The sequence below is a fragment of the Oncorhynchus clarkii genome, chromosome 2, assembly GCF_045791955.1.
Source record: "Oncorhynchus clarkii lewisi isolate Uvic-CL-2024 chromosome 2, UVic_Ocla_1.0, whole genome shotgun sequence".
Taxonomy (NCBI): domain Eukaryota; kingdom Metazoa; phylum Chordata; class Actinopteri; order Salmoniformes; family Salmonidae; genus Oncorhynchus; species Oncorhynchus clarkii.
Genome location: NC_092148.1, coordinates 28,628,941 through 28,654,312, shown reverse-complemented (window position 1 = coordinate 28,654,312; position 25,372 = coordinate 28,628,941). Strand labels below are relative to the sequence as shown.

The window sequence follows — 25,372 nt, the reverse complement described above, 5'->3', positions numbered from 1 at the left end:
AGAAACACTATGTCCACCTTTTTTTTAACACCAGTTATTCTACAGTGTCTGTTCATTAGTTAGATTTTCATCTCTATATATACAAGTATGTGGACACCCCTTCAAATGAGTGGATTTGGCTTAACATTAAATCCAATTAGGGAATACATTAGATTTTGTCCTGCTGATCTACACAACCAACTCCACATTTTCAAAGTGAAAGAACAATTATAAAAAATGTTTTATTTACAATTGAATAGAACATAAAAACCAAAGATGTCTTGATTGCGTATGTCTTCACACCCCAGAGATAATACTTGGTGGAAGCACCTTTGGCCGCTATTATAGCTGTGAATCAGTTTGAATAAGATTCTACAAACTTTGCACAACTCTTAGGGTAACACATACCCATTGTTTTTGTCCAAATAGCTCAAGCTCAGTAAAGCAGATATGTCAGTACAATCCACAATACTTGAAAATGCAGAGGGTTTCACTCTGTGTTGTGTAGTTCTGGATTTGGCCTGTGGTTTTTAATTTAGGACAAAAAGTGCATTTATTGGCTGTGTTTTCTTGCAGTATTTCTTAACAGCCTTGTAGCAAACAGAATGGATGATTTGGAGTGTTTTTTTTTTAAACACAGGCTTCCTCCTTTTTACTTTTCTATACAGGCCAGTAATGTGGAGTGAATGCAATGTTGTTGATCCTCCTGTTTGTGGCAGCAACATCGTGTTATTGGTATGCTTGACCCCGGCAGGGATTGGGGAGTTTGTCAGGATCATAATAAATATGAAAGTAGCAAAGCCCAGATAAAACGTTAGAAACCCTCCCAGTCTTCTGAATACCAAACACTGGGATAGAGTTGTATTTTTCAGCGAGTCAATTATACACATTTTAATCTCAAAGACAAACAAGAATGGCTTTCCAATAGCTGTTGAGTGTTTCTGAATGGCCCAGTCTCAGTCCTGACTTAAATCTGTTGGATTCAATTCAGATTCAATCTGTATCGCCGAAGACAAATCAAATGAACATCAAATCTAGAAGCTGATTTTCAGTCTCTCAGTCGCAGCTTTGATGCACCTGTACTGTCTCCGGAAGATCCGTGTTAAAGCTTGATTGAAATTTAAAGGCAATGTTCCCGCGTTCGCGGAGACTGCATGAACGTTAAACGCGGCAAATGTCGGCTCAATCTGAAATGACATTTTTAAGTAGATCTTCTGTGATACTTCAGCGATACGGATTGAATCCAGCCCAAGGTTTGAATATTGCTGTCCATCAATGACTCCCAACCAAATTTACTGGGCTTGAGAAGTTTTGACAAAAAACAATGTGTATATGTTGCCCTATGAGGTGTGCAAAGTTGTTAGAATCTAATTCAAAATTATTCACAGCCCTAATGACTGCCAAAGGTGCTTCCACCAAGAATTTACTCTAGGTTGTGAAAACATACGTAATTAAGACAGCTCCGTTAAATGTTTTTATTTATTCATTTGGAAAATGTTTTATAATTTTTCTTTCACTTTTAAAATGTTGTGTAAGTTGTGTACATCCGTAGGAAAACAATCAAATGTTTTTTAAGGCAGCAAAATGTAAAGACTGTGCAGTGGGTGTGTAGACTTTCACTAGGCTCTGTGTATGTTATCTTTATTCTGACTTTTTAACTGTGTTTTTATAGATTAGTGTCATTCCTTACATACATTTTCAATTAATTCCATTTAATCTCGCAACAGTTTTTAAGAGTGTGATATTTTTGTTTGTTTTCCCCTGAGTTGTTCCGCTTCTATGAATATGTAACTTAGTGTTACAGAAAATGTGTATTTATGAACTTACAAATTGTGTGTGATGGTTAGGAATCACTTCAACATGTTGTATTTTTGTTATTAATGTTTTTTTTGTGTGTTTTTTTTTAATGTATTTGCAATGAATACAGGTGAATATAGGTTACAAGCAGTCAGTCATTTCAGCATGAAGCAGTAATTATGTAAAGTAAGAAGACAGTAATGATGTACATTACAATGTTGAACAAATATTAAAACATGGTGTCAGTTGCATAGCATCTACACAATAGCACATCCTGAAATATGGGAAATTCCTAAACAGTGAAGCATTTCTATTTTGACAGCCAAGTAAGCACATATTGCATTGATGTAACACACAATGTTCAAACCCACTTTGAATGACGTCAATAAATTCTGTTTCCTGCCATTTTGGTCTTGACTGACTTATTATTTAAAAGTACAGTTAAGGCAATGACCGGCACATGAATGTGTTTTTATTGCTAACAATCCAGATATAAAGCACTAGTCAAAGGTTTGGACACACCTACTCATTCAAGGGGTTTACTTTATGTGTACTATTTTCTACATGGTTGAATATCAGTGAAGACATCAAAACTATGAAATAACACATTTGGAATCATGTAGTAACCAAAAAAAAGTGTTGAAAATATATTTTATATTCTTCAAAGTAGCCATCCTTTGCCTTGATGACAGCTTTGTACACTCTTGGAATTCTCTCAACCAGCTTCATGAGGAATGCTTTTCCAACAGTCTTGAAGGAGTTCCCACATACAGTGGGGCAAAAAGGTATTTAGTCAGCCACCAATTGTGCAAGTTCTCCCACTTAAAAAGATGAGAGAGGCCTATAATTTCATCAGAGGTACACTTTAACTATGACAGACAAAATGAGAAAAAAAAATTCCATAAAATCACATTGTAAGATTTTTAATGAATTTATTTGCAAATTATGGTGGAAAATAAGTATTTGGTCACCTACAAACAAGCAATATTTCTGGCTCTCACACACCTGTAACTTCTTCTTTAAGAGGCTCCTCTGTCCTCCAAAAAATAGTAAAGAAAAACCCTTGAATGAGTAGGTGTGTCCACACTTTTGACTGGGTGTGATACAGATATTTACAAACCTTAATACTTTTTTTTGACTATGAATGAAACTTCCTCTGATATTTTAACATCAGTATACTGGGTTGTGTAGTCTTCTTCATCTGAGCTGCTGCTGTGGCTTGCGCTGCAGTGGCGAGGGTCAGAACTACAGACTGTCTGGTGTCCTGGCTTTGCTCTGAACGAGACCTCAGAGTAGCTGATCTCCACGTCATCCTCACTTCTCCCTGTCTTTGTGTCCATGTTAGGCTCGATGGTGGGCTTCCAAGCACACGGTTTCTTAATGTTCTCGTAGTCATCGCACTTATCAGTCTAAATATAGAAAGAGATTTAGACAAAAAGGATCCCTAATGAAGCAGCTCAAATGTTGATATTTTGTAAACCTGGAGAATATTAACTGTCTTGGGCAGTCAGATTTGTTTGTAAATTATTCTTAGCAAATATCTTAAGGCTGTGTGAATTAATTTACCTTTTCCAAACTATCAAGTGCTAACATCAAGGCCCAGTAAAACACATGAAGTCATTTTCCATTTTCTTTGCGGTTGTGATACCCCTTCTGCTACTGCTGGACTGTCTGTACAAACGTCCTTCTAAACGTTCTCTTCGCTTTTTTTCCATCAGTATTTCTCCTACTACACATTTTCTATGATGTAAGATGCACCACCAATAGATTTACATATTTTACAGGATATCTGTGTACTCTTACCTCAATATTCTGTTTCAGTAACTGTCACGGATTAATAGGAGTGGAATGTTTGAGTCAGGTGCAGAGAGCAGAGGGTTCAAGAAAACTAGGTAATTTATTCCGGCACAAACGGTCATGCCCAAACACAGGGTGGAAAACACTGACCAACCCAAAACACAGGGTAAAACGGTCCAGAGCACAAAACCACATCCAACACTAAACGTGAACATAAAATAATCCCGCACAAACTAGAGCGGTTCTAACAAGCTTAATTAGACTAGAAAATCAAGAAAACACAAAAAGGAACAGGTGCAACTAATAAGACTAAACTAACAGAAAAGGAAAAAGGGATCGGTGGTGGCTAGTAGGCCGGTGACGACGACCGCCAAGCACGCACGAACAGGCAGGGGAGCCAACTTCGGCGGGATTCGTGACAGTAACAGTGCCGTTTTGGTTTGTTAGTATATTTGCAACAAAGTGATTATGACACATCACTTCAAAGTTTCCATTCAAAATGTTCAGTTTAACTTTATATTCAGTTGAGCTGACATGTGGTTACATAGTTACAGAGTAACTATTCAAATAATTCAATTGAATCATAATTTGACTAGTTTCCTTAAAAAGCACTCATTATTATATGCAGGCATATCTTAGCTGCAGTTACAGTGTAATGCTGTAATAATAACATTCTGGTATAATAACATTCTGGTGATCAAAGAAGTTACTGTGTAACTTCATGGCATAAGGGCTAATGTGTGATGTTGCCCATTGTTTTGGTTTACACATTTGTTATTACAGTTGACTGACCTTTTCCTTCAGCTTTGGCTTGGCATCCTTAGCATTGACGTCTCTAGGACCCAAGCTACCCCTGGAAGACAAGTTGTGTCATTGTAAGCGTTTGACTCATATTTGTTGTCGCATCAGGTTATTTCCCTATGTACGTTTTGGTCGACTACTACAGTAGGGGTTTCAATACATTACTACATTAGTGTAGGATAATACGTATAAATGTATGATGTATTTTCGGTCATTTGTATGTTTTCCCACATCATATACATTCACTGTTTGGAATGACTGAAGAATGCTCTCTATGGTACTTTAGTACGGTGTCCATTTTAGGACACCATCAGCCTCAAAAAGTTAGGCTTGAGCCTGGGGGTGCACTAAAATGGATACCGTACTGTAGCTGTCAATGTAAAAAAGTATTATTATTATTATAATAATTTTTGGGTACTTTTTACCCCTTTTTAGTGGTATCCAATTGGTAGTTACAGTCTTGTCTCATCGCTGCAACTCCCATACTGACTCGGGAGAGGCGAAGGTCGAGAGCCATGCGTCCTCCGAAACACGACCCCACCGGCTTCAACACAGCCCGGGATGGAACCCAGATCTGCAATGCCTTAGACCGCTGCACCACTCGGGATGCCAATGTGATGTGTTTTAATTTGAACCTATTCTGGTTTCATCTGCCTTCCTCACATTCTCAGAAAAAGTGTCAATCTTACATCTCCTGGCCCCTGAATTGCAGCGAGGCATAGTTGACTTCATGTTCCTGCGTGTGTCCTGTGTGTCCATCTTTGTTTCTGATTGGATGGCTAGGTGAAAGACCCTGAATAAATTAGACGGATTGCATTTAAATGGTGTCAAGTATTGAAATAGTTCATTCATCCCTTCATTCATAACTGTACAATGTATATGCTATGCTCAGTCATTCATGACTTACTGAGTACTGAATACTGAATGATTGTAAATAGTCATTGATTGACTATAGAGCTACAGTATATACAGCATATAAAGGCCTCTTTCTTCCATATTTAACCCCTTCAAAAAAATGTTTTTATTTCTCTCACCTGCTTTCCACCTGGTACCTTCAGAACACTACACAGTGTACATGTCAGAGGTCGACCTTTAAAGAAATAACAAACAAATTGAATCACTCTGCCAAGGCTGACAGGACTATATATCTTCCTTTAGATGTTCAAACTGAGACAGAAAGTAGTGGTGATCCACAGTAACTAGTATAATGGAATGCCATTGTGAGTGAGGGAGGCCTGCTAAATGAACTCATTGAGACTTGCGTATGTCTCCCCATCCAGACGTGTGTGTCTGTGTGTGTGTGTGCATGCAAACGTGGGTGCTTATGTGTGTTTGTCTACAGTGTGTTCTTGTCTCTGTGACACCATGCCTGATGCTCTTACGTGCTGTCTGGACCCGACGTCCTGCTGGGATGGGGATGCTGCGGTTGGGGTAAGGGCTCTGGGTGGTACGGGCCGTCTGGTCACAGCTGATCTCTGCTGCTCCCCGGGGGGTCTGATGCTGCTGCACCCCCTTCACTCACCAGGTTCTCACTTGTGCCATTACGCCAGCCCTGACAATGACACACACCCAAGTAAGAAGACACACAGGCATAGGTGTACACACACACACAAACACACACACAAACATGTACAATTAACTAGGGGTTTTCACAAAATGAACTACAGAATAAATAGAAGAGAATAATGCAGTATTTGTGAAATGCAACAGTACCAGAAAACCAAAGTGAACACAACATGGCAGTTTATTTGATGTCCCCTGCGATTTGTTTCTCTTGTGTCTGAAAAAACGCTAAACAAAAAGTGGACATTTCACACAAACAGTGGTGTTGTGGTGAGTTTCCAGTCATTACTAACTGTAGTCAACAGGTATGATTAAGAAATATATGTATTTTATAAATAAGAGGAGTGACATGAGTGAGTGTTGAAGGAGGACTCACGTGTAGACCAAAAAGATGAGTAAAAGAACAAGCGGAACACAGCAGAAACGAAGGACGAGGGAGGACATGGAAGACACTTCCTGTGGTGAGAGAAGAGAGGGAGGAGACATGATAAAGAGAAGTGCGTCAATAGTGGACCATTCAGACATTTTGGCTACAGTCTGGCATTTTGTGTAGAACTGTGACTAAATGCCAATGCCACCAAAATGTTGTTATACTGTGTTACTGTGTTACTGTATGCATACAATCAATTTCACATTTTGAAGGATGGTTTTTAAGACCTGTATCATCATTGATTCACACATTTAGGTAGCATATCAGGGGAGAATGAGATATGCAACACTCTTAGAAAAAAAGGTGCTATCTAGAACTGTAAAGGGTTCTTCGGCTGTCCCCATAGGAGAACCCTTTGTAGAACCCTATTTGGTTCTACGAAGAACCCTTTTGGGTTCCATGTAGAATCTTTTCTACAGAGGGTTCTACCTGGAACCAAAAAGGGTTCTACCTGGAACCAAAATGGGTTCTACCTGGAACCAAAAAGGGTTATCTTATGGGGACAGCTGAAAACCACTGTTGCAACCATTTTTTCTAAGAGTGTAGGCATCATATGAATATCAAAAGTGAGATAGAAATACTGAGGTAAAAATGTTAACCAGTTGTGAATAAGTCACTGTATTCTTTTGATTTTCCAAAGTGGCTGTCAGTCACTATGCACTCACGGTTGAGAAACAGCTTGACTCTTTCCGACACCCCCCATGTCATTGGTGGCGACACAGTAGTACGTCCCGGGCTTGTCCGGGTGGACAGTGAATTTCTGGTGATTGATGATGAAATGCTCCCTTTCCTCAACCAGCCTGTACCACTTGTAGCTGTTGAAAGGGGGGTAACTGTGACAGTGGCAGGTCAGTGCCACAGGGCTTCCCCCATCACTCTGCCACCTATTACAGTCTCTGATGTCCCTCTGGAATGCTACCCTTGCTCGGATTACACCCCCCCATCCACATCGATGGAACAGTAGTGGAGAGGGTAGCAAGTTTTAAGTTCCTCGGCATACACATCACAGACAAACTGAATTAGTCCACTCACACAGACAGCATCGTGAAGAAGGCACAGCAGCGCCTCTTCAACCTCAGGAGGCTGAAGAAATTCGGCTTGTCACCAAAAGCACTCACAAACTTCTACAGATGCACAATCGAGAGCATCCTGGCGGGCTGTATCACCGCCTGGTATGGCAACTGCACCGCCCTCAACCGTAAGGCTCTCCAGAGGGTAGTGAGCATCAAGGACATCAACCACCCGAGCCACTGCCTGTTCACCCCGCTATCATCCAGAAGGCGAGGTCAGTACAGGTGCATCAAAGCTGGGACCGAGAGACTGAAAAACAGCTTCTATCTCAAGGCCATCAGACTGTTAAACAGCCACCACTAACACTGAGTGGCTGCTGCCAACACACTGACACTGACTCAACTCCAGCCACTTTAATAATGGGAATTGATGGGAAATGATGTAAATATATCACTAGCCACTTAAACAATGCTACCTTATATAATGTTACTTACCCTACATTATTCATCTCATATGCATACGTATATACTGTACTCTATATCATCGACTGTATCCTTATGTAATACATGTATCACTAGCCACTTTAAACTATGCCACTTTGTTTACATACTCATCTCATTTGTACATACTGTACTCGATACCATCTACTCTATCTTGCCTATGCTGCTCTGTACCATCACTCATTCATATATCCTTATGTACATATTCTTTATCCCCTTACACTGTGTACAAGACAGTAGTTTTGGAATTGTTAGTTAGATTACTTGTTATTACTGCATTGTCGGAACTAGAAGCACAAGCATTTCGCTACACTCGCATTAACATCTGCTAATCATGTGTATGTATCAAATTTTGATTTTTGATTTGGTCGTGTTGTGAATGACCTCTGTGAGCTTTGGCTTATCTGTGATGGAAGATAATGGAATAAAACGATTCTTATACATTTGAATAGAAAGATTTTGTCTTTAGTTATACTATTAGAAGAATATAAGTTCAGGCTCTACACAAATAACCACACATGTCTTTATTCCAGAAAGTTATAGAGGACCTGAACACATTTAAAAGAATAACTCTGATCTCAAATGTAGATCTGAGAGGATTGCAGTAGGCAGTATGGTTCCTCTCCTTCTATCTTGCCCTCTGATAGGCCAGGTGGAATTATCACCTTATAAATAACATCTATTCATTCCTCTCAGATCTACATAGGGTGTATGTCCTAGGGGAAGTTGTCATAAAGCAGCGACAGAGATGTACTCACACTTGACTTTAACTTCAACCTGTTGGGATTTAGGCAGTACAGCTGTACAGTACACTATGGGATGGGGTTGTGGACATCACCATCAACTTCTGGACCAGCCCCACTATCCTGGTCTCTCCTGCGCTGATCTGGATCCAGGTGTAGGTGGTTGCATGGAGGTTGGTACGAGCCGTGCAGGTAAGAACCAGCTAGCTGTTTTCAGTCAGGACAGTGTCAGGGTGAGCAGAGGTCGTCACATATTTGGGGCTGTCTGTAGGTGTCATAGTAGAGAGAACTTCTTTCAGGAAAAGATCATGATTATTAGAAAGCAAATTACGGACTCCTCTTTAAATCTGCGTATTCCTTCAAAGCTCAGTTGTCCTGAGTCTGCACAACTCTGCCAGGACCTAGGATCAAGAGAGACACTCAAGTGTTTTAGTACTATATCTCTTGACACAATGATGAAAATAATCATGGCCTCTAAACCTTCAAGCTGCATACTGGACCCTATTCCAACTAAACTACTGAAAGAGCTGCTTCCTGTGCTTGGCCCTCCTATGTTGAACATAATAAACGGCTCTCTATCCACCGGATGTGTACCAAAATCACTAAAAGTGGCAGTAATAAAGCTTCTCTTGAAAAAGCCAAACCTTGACCTAGAAAATATAAAAAACTATCGGCGTATATCGAATCTTCCATTCCTCTAAACATTTTTAGAAAAAGCTGTTGCGCAGCAACTCACTGCCTTCATGAAAACAAAGAATGTATACGAAATGCTTCAGTCTGGTTTTAGACCCCCTCATTTAACTGAGACGGCACTTGTGAAGGTGGTAAATGACCTTTTAATGGCATCAGACCGAGGCTCTGCATCTGTCATTGTGCTCCTAGACCTTAGTGCTGCTTTTGATACCATCGATCACCACATTCTTTTGGAGAGATTGGAAACCCAAATTGGTCTACACGGACAAGTTCTGGCCTGGTTTAGATCTTATCTGTTGGAAAGATATCAGTTTGTCTCTGTGAATGGTTTGTCCTCTGACAAATCAACTGTAGATTTCGATGTTCCTCAAGGTTCCGTTTTAGGACCACTATTGTTTTCACTATATATTTTACCTCTTGGGGATGTCATTCGAAAATATAATGTTAATTTTCACTGCTATGCGGATGACACACAGCTGTACATTTCAATGAAACACGGTGAAGCCCCAAAATTGCCCTCGCTAGAAGCCTGTGTTTCAGACATAAGGAAACTTTCTACTTTAAAAAAATATATATATATTTTATTTTTGCATTTTCCAATTAAAAACATTCAAAACAAAAGTGAAAAGATATTAGACAACAATAGGACAAAGTGACAGTAACAGACGAGCGTAACAAAAAAATTATAATTATAATTATATATACAAACATACAATAAGAAAAAAATAATGAGACATTGGATCACCTGCCGTAGGCTACATATTATACATTACGTGTGAAACATTATGTGAGGATTATATATAGATTCAGTCAATGAGATGTGGGGGGAGATTCTCCATATAGTCAATAAAAGGTTGCCAAATTCTGTAAAATGTCTTTAACTTATTCCTCAAGCAGTAAGTGATTTTCTCCAAAGGGATACAACTATTAACTTCCGATAGCCACATTGCAACTGGCAGGGAGGAATCCAATTTCCATTTCAAGGCAATACATTTCTTGGAAATCGCTAGCAATATTTCTGTTAGCTTTATAGTATGGCTTTGCCTAAGATTGGTGTTAGTTACCCAGTAGACAGACCTCCGGGTCTAAAGGGAATGCAACCCCGTGAATTGAGGATATGGTATTGCATACCCCCTGCCAGAAACCGTGTAGTTTTGAACACTGCCAAGTGGAATGGAGGAATGTTCCTTCATCTGAGCCACATCTAAAACATAGGGAGGAGATATCTGGGTTGAACTTGTGCAGTCTAGATGGGGTGATATAGAGCTGATGGAGGAAATTAAACTGGATCAGTCTGTATCTGGAGTTCAATGTGGATGTAACACCATCCCTGCATAGGTCACTCCATAGATCCTCATCAAGATCAATACCCAGATCCTTTTCCCATCTAAGTCGGGGTTTATCTAGCCCAGGCAGTGTTAGTCCTGACATAAGAGCATCGTATACACAGGAAATGGTCTTGAACAGTGGTTGGTCTGCGTGGCAGAGTTGTTCAATAGGTGACATCTTAGGTAGGTTCCATTGTCCCTTGAGAGTCACCCTAATAAAGTTTCGTAGTTGTAGGTAGCTAAAGAAGTCCCTGTTAGACAAGTGGTATTTCTGTTTCAGCTGATCAAAAGACATAAGAACTCCCTCCTCAAAACAATGTTCCAGAAGAGTGATCCCCTTATCAGACCATGGTCTAAAGTTACTATTCTGGAAAAACATAAGGATCAATCTATTGTTCCATAAAGGTGTTTTAGGGGAAAGGAATCCCCCTCGTCCGAACAGCTCATGCAGTTTGCACCATGCCAGGACAGAATATATGATTAAAGGGTTGTCTGTGATGGTTTTTATAGATTTTCTGTCCCATTTGTAAAACAATTCTGCCCCAGTGTCATCATTTACCTCAAGCTTTTCAATGTTCAACCATGAGGGAGAGGGACCATTGTCAAACCTCTGAGCCAGAAACCTAGACTGTGCAGCCCAGTAGAACATTCTAAAATTGGGGAGGTTTAAGCCCCCTTGACTGTAATCAAGGGTCAGTTTATCCAGGCCAACCCTAGTGGTTTTGCCGTGCCAGATAAACCGTCTGGTCAGCTTGTCGAGAGAGGAAAAAAATACTGCGGGAACAGGGATAGGGAGAGATTGAAACAGATATAGAAATCTGGGCCGGACATTCATTTTAATTACATTGATTCTACCCAGTAGAGTGAGAGGTAAGTCCATCCATTTACAAAGGTTAACCTCCACCTTTTGCAACAAACTGGCCAGATTGAGTTTATAGAGGTTGTTCAGATTACCATCCACCATTATGCCCAAATATGTGAAGCCCATAGGCGACCATCTAAAAGGAAACTTGTGCTTGATGGTAAAATGGTCAAAGACAGACAACGGTAAGATTTCGCTTTTATCAAAATTGACCTTATATCCAGAGAAAGAACTATAACACTGTAGTAGGATCTGCAAGTGAGAAAGGGAGTGTTCTGGGTTTGTTAGAAATAAGACAAGGTCATCCGCAAAGAATGATAATTTATGGGTATGGGGGCCCACCTCAAAGCCACGTATGTCAGGGCACGTTCTAATAGCCTTAGCCAACGGTTCGATGGCGAGGGCAAAGAGGTGGGGGCTAATTGGGCAACCTTGTCTGTTCCCCCAATAAAGAGGGAAAGAGGAGGAAGTAATCCCATTGGTAGCAATCCTAGCTTTAGGAGATTTGTAGAGTGATTTTATCAAATTTACAAACACGATACCTAAACCGAACTTTTCCAAGACGCGAAAGAGGTATGGCCATTCAACCCTATCAAAGGCCTTTTCAGCGTCGAGGGAGACTGCGACACTTGGTATTTTGTTTTTGTTTGCATGGTGAATTATATCAAAGAACCTTCTGAGATTATTGGAGGACAATCTATTAATTATGAAGCCGGTCTGATCTGGGTTGACCAACAGGGGAAGACATGACTCCAGTCTCTTAGATAGCATCTTGGTGACCAGTTTACAATCTGTGTTAAGGAGAGAGATTGGTCTATAGGAGGCACACTTTAGCGGGTTTTTCCCTTTCTTGTGGATTACAGTTATCACTGCTTGAGAGAAGGACTCTGGAAAGCAGTTGTCTTCTCTGGCTTTTTTAACAGCTCCCTAAATTCTTTATAGAACTCTGGAGGGAAGCCATCCTCCCCAGGAGATTTATTAGAAGGTAAGGATTTAATGGCCTCCAACAATTCAGGAACTGAGAAGTGTTCACTCAGGCGCTCGCTGTCTTCCCCTGACAGGCATGGGAGGTTGAGAGAGGAGAGAAAGGAGTCGATCTCTGATAGATCATCGCTTGATTGGGAAGTGTAGAGGTCTTCATAGTATTTCTTAAAAGTATTATTAATTTCAGTAGGGTCGAAAGATATCTCATTAGTAAGAGTTTCTATGGCATTAATTGTCCTCTACTTTCCTCTGCTTTCAGTTGCCATGCCAATACTTTGTGAGCTTTCTCTCCAAGCTTGTAATAATGCTGTTTTGATTTAGTGATGGCCCGCTCAGCTTGATATGTGTTCAGAATATTATATTTAAGTTTTTTATTTACCAAAAGCCTGTATAGATCTTTAGTCGGGCCTCTTTGGTAGGTTTTCTCTAGCTCGGAGATTTCAGATTCAAGGGCACTCAGGTCCGCACCGTGTTTTCTCTTCAGCCCTTTAGTATAGGAAATAATCTGGCCCCTCAGATAGGCCTTCAATGTGTCCCAAAGAATGAAGCTGTCAGGAGCAGAGGGTTTGTTTGTCAAAGTAAAAATATTGATCTGCTCTTTGATGAATGCACAAAATTCAGGTTGCCTTAGGACTGTAGAATTTAGTCTCCATCTATATGCTCCATTTACCTTGGTAGGAATGGAGATTGATAATACCAGAGGAGAATGGTCACTAAGCAATCTGGGGAGATACTCGACATCTAACACTCTATGAAACAGTTGTGTCGAAAGTAAAAAGTTATCTGTGTGTGTGTGTGTGTGTCTTGTGTGGGTGTGAATAAAAAGAGTAGTCCCTATCATGTGGGTGCAACTGTCTCCAGATGTCTAGTAAATTGAGATCTTTCATGAATGACATGGTGAGCTAGCCGGCGGTGGTAAGAAGTGAGGGTTTATCAGAAGACCTATCAAGAACTGTGTCTAAGCTAAAATTAAAATCTCCTCCAACCAGTAGCCATCCTGGTGGTGCTTGAGTGACCTGAAGGAAGACATTCTGAATAAACATATGGTCATCGAAGTTAGAAGCATAAATATTCAATAGGGTCCAAGACTCTGAAAACATATGCCCCTGCACCAAAACAAACCTGCCAGAGGGCTCAGAGATGGTGTTGTTGACGCAGAAGGGGATGTGTCTACTTATCAAAATTGCAGTTCCTCTTGCTTTGGAGTTAAAAGAGGATGCAAAAACGTGTCCTACCCATTCCCTCTTCAATTTCTTGTGTTCACAGGCTGTAAGATGTGTTTCTTGTAAAAACACAATGTCAGCCTTTAATTTCTTAAGGTATGTATAGACTCTTTTCCTTTTAATCGGGCTGTTAAGACCTTTTACGTTGAATGTGACATATTTTAGTGGATTAAGCATAGGTTGGGTTTCAAAAATGTAACTGAATAGAAATCTATCATATGCAGATAATTAGGAAATGTTTCAACTTTGGTTTGAGCACAGAAGTGACCTATGTGTCTCTTTAGGAAGGAAACAATAAACATAGCAAAATGGAAGAAAAAAATTATAAAAACCCCACCCACCCCGATTGTCAGACTAAAACAACAATCCCAACAATCAAACATGAATACACTTGTAGAGATACGTTGCTGCTCGCTTTCCATCTTGCTCTTACTAGCTAAACCTTGGCGTAAACTAAAACCTGCGAGCTCTCTAAGTTGAAAACAAACGTTGTGAATAGATATTTATGGCTGAATATTTACTGCCCACGGTAAGGGCTGCTTGAGTCTCTTTTCGAAAGATTAACATAAATGAGGGGGAAAGCAGTGGGCCCAAGCCCACTTATTGCTTCGCCCAGTACATATGGACTAAACCAAAATATACTCTCCTGTAAATGTAATAGAGCTCACCCCGGAAAGATACGGTTAGTTGAAAATGTCCTGCCGTACATACCTACACGTACGCTACGGTCACAAGACGCAGGCCTCCTAATTGTCCCTAGAATTTCTAAGCAAACAGCTGGAGGTAGGGCTTTCTCCTATAGAGCTCAATTTTTATGGAATGGTCTGCTACCCATGTGAGAGGCGCAGACTCGGTCTCTCCGTTAAGTCTTTACTGAAGACTCATCTCTTCAGTGGGTAATATGATTGAGTGTAGTCTGGCCCAGGAATGTGAAGGTGAACGGAAAGGCTCTGGAGCAACGAACCGCCCTTGCTGTCTCTGGCTGGCCGGTTCCCCTCTTTCCAATGGGATTCTCCGCCTCTAACCCTATTACAGGGGCTGAGTCACTGGCTTACTGGTGCTCTTTCATGCCGTCCCTAGGAGGGGTGCGTCACTTGAGTGGGTTGAGTCACTGATGTGATCTTCCTGTCTGTGTTGGCTCCCCCCCCCCTTGGGTTGTGCCGTGGCGGAGATCTTTGTGGGCTATACTCGGCCTTGTCTCAGGATGGTAAGTTTAAGAAGATATCCCTCTAGTGGTGTGGGGGCTGTGCTTTGGCAAAGTGGATGGGGTTATATCCTTCCTGTTTGGCCCATCATCGGATGGGGCCACAGTGTCTCCTGACCCCTCCTGTCTCAGCCTCCAGTATTTATGCTGCAGTAGTTTATGTGTCGGGGGGCTAGGGTCAGTTTGTTATATCTGGAGTACTTCTCCTGTCTTATCCGGTGTCCTGTGTGAATTTAAGTATGCTCTCTCTCTTTCTCTCTTTCTCTCTCTCGGAGGACCTGAGCCCTAGGACCATGCCTCAGGACTACCTGGCATGATGACTCCTTGCTATCCCCAGTCCACATGGCCGTGCTGCTGCTCCAGTTTCAACTGTTCTGCCTGCGGCTATGGAATCCTGACCTGTTCACCGGACGTGCTACCTGTCCCAGACCTGCTGTTTTCAACTCTCTAAAGACAGCAGGAGTGGTAGAGATACTCTTAATGATCGGCTATGAAAAGCCAAATGACATTTACTCCTGAGGTGCTGACTTCCTGCACCCTCGACAACTACTGTGATTATTATTATTTGACCATGCCGGTCATTTATGAACATTTGAACATCTTGGCCATGTTCTGTTATAATCTCCACCAGGCACCGCCAGAAGACGACTGGCCACCCCTCATAGCCTGGTTCCTCTCTAGGTTTCTTCCTAGGTTTTGGCCTTTCCAGGGAGTTTTTCCTAGCCACCATGCTTCTACACCTACATTGCTTGCTGTTTGGGGTTTTAGGCTGGGTTTCTGTACAGCACTTTGAGATATCAGCTGATGAAGTGCTGTATAAATACATTTGATTTGATTTTGATTTGATTTGTGGAGAGGAGGAGAGTTTTGAAATAACCACCTGTTCAAATATACACGTTTCAAATATGAACACAAACATGAATATAGAGGCTGCCATGTATAAAAAGTCCTCATGAATAAGCCAACCAAAATATCTTATATAATATCTATTTATCTGAATTTTTCTTAGTCCAAGATGGCGTAGCAGTCGGACGTCTGTTTTTGTCTTGTCCCATCCCATCCAGTGTGTACATTGTTTTCTTCGTATATATTTTGCATATATTTTTAATCTCAATTTCCAGCTATGGACTGAACACACTCTCCTACCAAAAGTGGTACGGATCTGCTATTTTTATACTTTAGAACTGGAACCCCCACCAGCAGCTAGCCAGCTAACTAGCTACTAGCTAGTAGTCAGTTACCCACTGCTAGCGGCCATCACCGTTAACTCGGACATCAGCCAGCCTCAGCCCGGTCAATTCCTGCCCTAATGCACAGCGTGATATCAACCCAGAGCATATTGGACTGCTTTTTCTCAACCACATCTCCGGATTCCTACCGCAAGCTCTGCATCTTTACACCGGATCATCACAGCTAGCTAGCAGCTATCCGAGAGGCTACTCCTGGCTAACGTCTCTGTCCCGAAGCAAGCATCAGATAGCCTGGAGCTAGCCTCGAGTGAGGCCAATCTCCCAGCTAGCCGAAGAGGTTCATCAGCCAATTCTTGGGCTAAAATACTTTGTTTGCCAATAGGTCTGGACACTTTACTGTAGACACAGAGCCTAGCCTATCCATCATGACTGGTCTACCGACGTAACCGTCCGAGGTGGTTTTAACAGGCTCTTCCGTTGCGACGTCCCCGGATGCCAATCTGCTAGCTCCGGCCCGCCAGCTGTCTGAATCACCATGTCTCCAGCTCGCCTAGCGTAGCAGCACTACTGAATTGGCTCCCTACTTGTCTATTGCTACTCACTGGACCCGATGATCACTCGGCTACACATGCCTCTCCCTCATGTCAATATGCCTCGTCTATTGCTGTTTTGGTTAGTGGTTATTGTCTTATTTCACTGTAGAGCCTCCAGCCCTGCCCAATATTGCTTAACTAGCAAAAAAAAAAAAGCCTTGGTTTCATGCATGTTAACATTGGAAGCCTCCTCCCTAAGTTTGTTTCATTCACTGCTTTAGCACACTCCGCCAACCCGGATGTCCTAGCCGTGTCTGAATCCTGGCGTAGGAAGGCCACCAAAAATCCAGAAATTTCCATCCCTAACTATAACATTTCCCAACAAGATAGAACTGCCAAAGGGGGCGGAGTTGCAATCTACTGCAGCGATAGTAGATTGCATACTGCATACTATCCAGTTCTGTGCCCAAACAATTCGAACTTCTACTAAAAATCCACCTTTCCAGAAACAAATCTCTCACCGTTGCCGCTTGTTTTTGACCCCCTTCAGCCCCAGCTGTGCCTTGGACACCATATGAGAATTGATTGCCCTCCATCTATCTTCAGAGTTCGTACTGTTAGGTGACCTAAACTGGGACATGCTTAACACCCCAGCCGTCCTACTATCAAAGCTAGATGCCCTCAATCTCACACAAATTATCAAGGAACCTACCAGGTAGAACCCCAAATCCGTAACCATGGGCACCCTCTTAGATATCATCCTGACCAACTTGCCCTCCAAATACACCTCTGCTGTCTTCAACCAGGATCTCAGTGATCACTGCCTCATTGCCTGAGTGTGTAATGGGTCAGCGGTCAATCGACCACACCTCATCACTGTCAAATGCTCCCTAAAAACACTTCAGCGAGCAGGCCTTTCTAATCGACCTGGCACGGGTATCCTGGAAGGATATTGACCTCATCCCGTCAGTAGAGGATGCCTGGTTGCTCTTTAAAAGTGCTTTCCTCACCATCTAAATAAGCATGCCACATTTAACAAATGTGGAACTAAGAACAGATATATCCCTTGGTTCACCCCAGACTTGACTGCCCTTGACCAGCACAAAAACATATTTTGGCGTTCCGCATTAGCATCGAATAGCCCCCGTGATATGCAACTTTTCAGGGAAGTCAGAAACCAATATACTCAGTCAGTTAGGAAAGCTAAGGCTAGCTTATTCAAACAGAAATGTGCATCCTGTAGCACTAATTCCAGAGCTCCTAATAAGAGCTCCTTCTCCCAGCTGCCCACTGCACTGAGGCTAGGAAACACTGTCACCACCAATAATTCTACGATAATTGATAATTTCAAGAAGCATTTTTCTACAGCTGGCCATGCTTTCCACTTGGCTACCATTACCCTGGCCAACAGCTCAGCACCCCTGCAGCAACTTGCCCAAGCCCCTCCCCCACTTCTCCTTCACCCAAATCCAGACAGCTGATGTTCTGAAAGAGCTGCAAAATCTGGATACCTACAAATCAGCTGGGCTAGACAATCTGGACCCTCTCTTTCTAAAATTATCTGTCGAAATTGTTGCAACCCCTATTACTTGCCTGTTCAACCTCTCTTTCGTATCATCTTAGATCCCCAAAGATTGTAAAGCTGCCGCAGTCATCCCCCTCTTCAAAGGGGGAAACACGCTAGACCCAAACTGTTACAGACCTATATCCATCCTGCCCTGCCTTTCTAAAATCTTTGAAAGCCAAGTTAACAAACAGATTACTGATAATTTTGAATCCCACCGTACCTTCTCCACTATGCAATCTGGTTTCCGAGCTGGTTATGGGTTCACCTCAGCCACGCTCAAGGTCCTAAAAGATATCATAACCTTCATTGATAAAAGACAGTACTGTGCAGCCGTCTTCATTGACCTGGCCAAGGCTTTCGACTCTGTCAATCACCGCATTCTTATCGGCAGACTCGATAGCCTTGGCTTCTCAAATGACTGCCTTGCCTGGTTCACCAATTACTTCTCAGATAGAGTTCAGTGTGTCAAATCGGAGGGCCTGTTGTCCGGACATCTGGCAGTCTCTATGGGGGTGCCACAGGGTTCAATTCTTGGGACGACTCTTTTCTATATATATATCAATGATGTTGCTTTTGCTGCTGGTGATTCTCTGATCCACCTCTACGCAGACGACACCATTCAGTAAACATCTGGCCCTTCTTTGGACACAGTGCTAACAAACCTCCAAACGAGCTTCAGTGCCATACAAAACTCCTTCTGTGGCCTCCAACTGCTTTTAAATGCTAGTAAAACTAAGTGCATGCTCTTCAACTGATTGCTGCCCGCACCCGACCGCCAGACTAGCATCACTACTCTAGACGGTTCTGACTTAATATATGTGGAAAACTACAAATACCTTGGTGTCTGGTTAGACTGTAAACTCTCCTTCCAGAGTCACATAAAGCATCTCAAATCGAAAATTAAATCTAGAATTGGCTTCCTTTTTCTCAACACAGCCTCCTTCACTCATGCTGCCAAACATACCCTTGTAAAACTGACAATCCTACCAATCCTTGACTTTGGCAATGTCATTTACAAAATAGCCTCCAACACTCTACTCAGCAAACTGGATGTAGTCTATCACAGTGCCATCCGTTTTGTCACCAAAGCCCCATATACTACCCTCCACTGCAACCTGTACGCTCTCGATGGCTGGCCCTCACTACATTTACGTTGCCAAACCCACTGGCTCCAGGTCATCTATAAGTCTTTGCTAGGTAAATCCCCACCTTATCTCAGCTCACTGGTCACAATAGCAACACCCACCTGTAGCATGCGCTCCAGCAGGTATATTTCACTGGTCATCCCCAAAGCCAACACTTCCTTTGGCCTCCTTTCCTTCCAGTTCTCTGCTGCCAATGACTGGAACGAGTTCCAAAAATCACTGAAGCTGGAGTCTTATCTCCCTCTCTAACTTTAAGCATCAGCTGTCAGAGCAGTTTACCGATCACTGTACCTGTACACAACAAATCTGTAAATAGCACACCCAACTACCTCATCCCCATATTGTTATTTATCCTCTTGCTCTTTTGCACCACAGTATCTCTACTTGCACATCATCATCTGCACATGTATAACTCCAGTGTTAATGTTAAATTGTAATTATTTAGCCTCTATGGCCTATTTATTGCCTTACCTCCCTACTCTTCTACATTTGCACACACTGTACATAGATTTTTCTATTGTGTTTTTGACTGTACATCTGTTTATGTGTAACTCTGTTTTGTTGTTTTTGTGTCACTGCTTTGCTTTATCTTGGCCAGGTCGCAGTTGTAAATGAGAACTTGTTCTCAACTGGCCAACCTGGTTAAATAAAGGTGAAATAAATCAAATCAAATAAAAATCTATTAGCTGTTCTTTTGAGAGGGGAAAGAGCAATGCTCAGATATCGAGTAAGAGGAGGCTGATTTGAGATCTGGATACATTTATACAATAAGAACAGATATTACAGCTGTGATGAATAATACTCACATAGAACACTGAAGCATGACATGCTGCTGTTCTGTCCCGTGCCAATGTCATTGGTGGCACTACACATGTAACACCCATCGTCTGTTATGCCCACCCTATCCCAGAGTAGGGTCTGTGTGTGGCCTGTGTGGGAGCGTAGTCTCCGTGGTAATACTCTACTACTGTGGCACCAAGGGTAGACACTGGGAGCAGGATGGGCATCAGCTGTACAGTTGAGATATAGCTGAGAGCCTGCCTTCACCTGGTTGTCGTGGGAATCTCCAATGTGGTTGATCTGAGTGTTTCTTGGAACATCTGCAAAAGATAATGGATACAATATGTATTTTTATATTTTTTCTTATTTTTACTATTTTGTACGTTGTAGAATAATAGTGAAAACATCAAAACCATGAAACAACACTTAACCAAAAAAGTGTTAAAGAAATCAAAATGTATTTTAGATTCTTCAAAGTAGCCACAGCTTTGCACACTCTTGGCATTCTCTCAATCAGCTTCACCTGGAATGCTTTTCCAACAGTCTTGAAGGAGTTCTCACTCCTCCCGAGTGGCGCAGCAGTCTAAGACACTACATCTCAGTGCTATAGGCGTCACTACAGACCCTGGCTCAATTCCGGGCTCTTTCACAACCGGCCGTGATATGGTGGCACACAATTGGCCCAGTGTCGTTAGGGTTTGGCCGGAGTAGGCCATCATTGTAAATAAGAATGTTCTTAACTGACTTGCCTAGTTAAATAAAAAATATGCTGAGCACTTGTGGGCTGTTTTTCCTTCACTCTGCAGCCCAACTCATCCCAAACCATCTCAATTGGATTGAGGTCGGGTGATTGTGGAGGCCAGGTCATCTGATGCAGCACTCCATCACTCTCCTTCTTGGTCAAATATACCTTACACAGCCTGGAGGTGTGTTGGGTCATTGTCTTGTTGAAAAACAAATGATAGTCCCACTAAGCGCAAACCAGATGGGATGGCATATCGCTGCAGAATGCTGTAGTGAATTCAAAATAAATAATTGACAGTTTCACCAGCAACACACCATCACACCTCCTCCTACATGCTTCATAGAGGGAACCGCACATGCAGAGTTCATCCATTCACCTACTCTGCATCTCACAAAGACATGGTGGTTGGAACCAAAAATCTCACATTTGGACTCATCAGACTAAAGGACAGAGTTCCACCGGTCTAATGTCCATTGCTCGTGTTTCTTGGCCCAAGCAAGTTATTGGTGTCTTTTAGTAGTTGTTTCTTTGCAGCAATTCAACCATGATGGCCTGATTCACGCAGTCTCCTCTGAACAGTTGATGCTGAGATGTGTCTGTTACTTGAACTCTGTGAAGCATTTATTTGGGCTACAATGTGAGGTGCAGTTAACTCTAATGAACTTATCCTCTGCTGCAGAGGTAACTCTGGGTCTTCCTTTCCTGTGGCTGTCCTCATGAGAGCCAGTCTCATCATAACGCTTGATGGTTTTTGCAACTGCACTTGAAGAAACGTTCAAATTTCTTGAAATGATCCTGTTTGACTGATCTTCATGTCTTGAAGTAATGATGGGCTGTTCTGTTCTTGCCATAATATGGACTTGGTATTTTACCAAATAGGGCTATCTTCTGTATACCACCCCTACCTTGTCACAACACAACTGATTGGCACAAACACATTAAGAAGGAAATAAATTCCACAAATGCACTTTTAACAAGGCAAACCTGTTAATTGAAATGCATTCCAGGTGACTACCTCACAAAGCTGGTTGAGAGAATGCCTAGAGTGAGCAAAGCTGTCATCAAGGCAAAGGGTGGCTACTTTGAAGAATCTAAAATATATTTTTATTTGTTTAACACTTTTTTGGTAACGGTGTACGCTGAGAGTCGGGAAGCAAGTTCAGGGAGTGAATACATTGAATAATAAATTAACAAAACAAGAAACACTAACAGCGCACCGACATCAAATCAAATGTCATTGGTCACATACACATGGTTAGCAGATGTTAATGAGATTTTAGCGAAATGCTTATGCTTCTAGTTCCGACACTGCAGTAATATCTAACAATTCCACAACAACTACCTAAGACACACAAATCAAAATCAAAATCAAATCAAATTTATTTGTCACATACACATGGTTAGCAGATGTTAATGCGAGTGTAGCGAAATGCTTGTGCTTCTAGTTCCAAATCTAAAGGGGTGAATGAGAATATGTACATACAGTGCCTTGCGAAAGTATTCGGCCCCCTTGAACTTTGCGACCTTTTGCCACATTTCAGGCTTCAAACATAAAGATATAAAACTGTATTTTTTTGTGAAGAATCAACAACAAGTGGGACACAATCATGAAGTGGAACGACATTTATTGGATATTTCAAACTTTTTTAACAAATCAAAAACTAAAAAATTGGGCGTGCAAAATTATTCAGCCCCTTTACTTTCAGTGCAGCAAACTCTCTCCAGAAGTTCAGTGAGGATCTCTGAATGATCCAATGTTGACCTAAATGACTAATGATGATAAATACAATCCACCTGTGTGTAATCAAGTCTCCGTATAAATGCACCTGCACTGTGATAGTCTCAGAGGTACGTTAAAAGCACAGAGAGCATCATGAAGAACAAGGAACACACCAGGCAGGTCCGAGATACTGTTGTGAAGAAGTTTAAAGCCGGATTTGGATACAAAAAGATTTCCCAAGCTTTAAACATCCCAAGGAGCACTGTGCAAGCGATAATATTGAAATGGAAGGAGTATCAGCCCACTGCAAATCTACCAAGACCTGGCCGTCCCTCTAAACTTTCAGCTCATACAAGGAGAAGACTGATCAGAGATGCAGCCAAGAGGCACATGATCACTCTGGATGAACTGCAGAGATCTACAGCTGAGGTGGGAGACTCTGTCCATAGGACAACAATCAGTCGTATATTGCACAAATCTGGCCTTTATGGAAGAGTGGCAAGAAGAAAGCCATTTCTTAAAGATATCCATAAAAAGTGTTGTTTAAAGTTTGCCACAAGCCACCTGGGAGACACACCAAACATGTGGAAGAAGGTGCTCTGGTCAGATGAAACCAAAATTGAACTTTTTGGCAACAATGCAAAACGTTATGTTTGGCGTAAAAGCAACACAGCTGAACACACCATCCCCACTGTCAAACATGGTGGTGGCAGCATCATGGTTTGGGCCTGCTTTTCTTCAGCAGGGACAGGGAAGATGGTTAAAATTGATGGGAAGATGGATGGAGGCAAATACAGGACCATTCTGGAAGAAAACCTGATGGAGTCTGCAAAAGACCTGAGACTGGGACGGAGATTTGTCTTCCAACAAGACAATGATCCAAAACATAAAGCAAAATCTACAATGGAATAGTTCAAAAATAAACATATCCAGGTGTTAGAATGGCCAAGTCAAAGTCCAGACCTGAATCCAATCGAGAATCTGTGGAAAGAACTGAAAACTGCTGTTCACAAATGCTCTCCATCCAACCTCACTGAGCTCGAGCTGTTTTGCAAGGAGGAATGGGAAAAAATGTCAGTCTCTCGATGTGCAAAACTGATAGAGACATACCCCAAGCGACTTACAGCTGTAATCGCAGCAAAAGGTGGCGCTACAAAGTATTAACTTAAGGGGGCTGAATAATTTTGCACGCCCAATTTTTCAGTTTTTGATTTGTTAAAAAAGTTTGAAATATCCAATAAATGTCGTTCCACTTCATGATTGTGTCCCACTTGTTGTTGATTCTTCATTTTTATATCTTATATCTTTATGTTTGAAGCCTGAAATGTGGCAAAAGGTCGCAAAGTTCAAGGGGGCCGAATACTTTCGCAAGGCACTGTATACTGTAAGTATATGGATGCGCGATGGCCGAGCGGCATAGGCAAGGTGCAGTTGATGGTATAAAATACAGTATATACATGTGGCATGAGTAATGTAAGATATGTACAAATTATTACAGTGGCATTATTTAAAGTGGCATTTATTAAAGTGTCTAGTGATTGGGTCTCAATGTCGGCAGCAGCCTCTCTGAGTTAGTGATTGCTGTTTAGCAGTCTGATGGCCTTGAGATAGAAGCTGTTTTTCCATCTCTCGGTCCCAGCTTTGATGCACCTGTACTGACCTCGCCTTCTGGGTGATAATGGTGTGAACAGGCAATGGCTTGGGTGGTTGTTGTCCTTGATTATCTTTTTTTATTATCTAGTTTTCCCTGGTGATGCGTTCAGACCACACCACTCTCTGGAGAGCCTTGCGGTTGAGGGCGGTGCAGTTGCCGTACCAGGCTGTGATACAGCCCAACAGGATGCTCTCGATTGTGCATCTGTAAAAGTTTGTCAGGGTTTTAGGTGACAAGCCAAATTTCTTCAGCCTCCTGAGGTTCAAGAGGCGCTGCTGCGCCTTCTTCACCACACTGTCTGTGTGGGTGGACCATTTCAGTTTGTCTGTGATGTGTACGCCCAGGAACTTAAAACTTTCCACCTTCTCCACCGGGTCTTTGATGTGGTTCGGGGGGTGCTCCCTCTGCTGTTTCCTAAAGCCCACAATCATCTCCTCTGTTTTGTTGACGTTGAGTGAGAGGTTGTTTTCCTGACACCATACTCCGAATGCCCTCACCTCCTCCCTGTAGACTGTCTCATCGTTGTTGGTGATCAGGCCCACTACTGTTGTGTTGTCTGAAAACTTGATGATTGAGCTGGAGGCGTACATGGCCATGCAGTCGAGGGTGAACAGGGAGTACAGTAGAGGGCTGAGCACACACCCTTGTGGGGCCCCAGTGTTGAGAGTCAGCAAAGTGGAGATGTTGTTTCCTACCTTCACCACCTGGGGGCAGCCCGTCAGAAAGTCCAGGACCCAGTTGCACAGGGCGGGGTTGAGACCCAGGGCATCCAGCTTGATGATGAGCTTGGAGGGTACTATGGTGTTGAATGCTGAGCTGTAGTCAATGAACAACATTCTTACATTGGTGTTATTTTTGTCCAGATGGGATAGGGCAGTGTGCAGTGTGATGGCGATTACATAATCTGTGGACTTGTTGGGGCAGTATGCAAACTGAAGTGGGTCTAGGATGGCAGGTAAGGTGTCCTTAACTAGTCTGTCAAAACACTTCATGATAATAGAAGAGAGTGCTATGGGGCAGTAGTCATTTAGTTCAGTTATCTTTGCCTTCTTGGGTACAGGAACAATGGTCGCCATATTGAAGCATGTGGGGACAACAGACTGGGATAGGGAGCGATTGAATA

General features: G+C 42.2%; 1 pseudogene; it reads right to left on the bottom strand.

Annotated features, from left to right (window-relative positions):
* Nucleotides 1-2,897: 2,897 nt before the first annotated feature.
* The window catches only part of LOC139377155 (B-cell receptor CD22-like), a 30,794-nt pseudogene continuing 8,319 nt past the window's right edge, over nt 2,898-25,372 (bottom strand).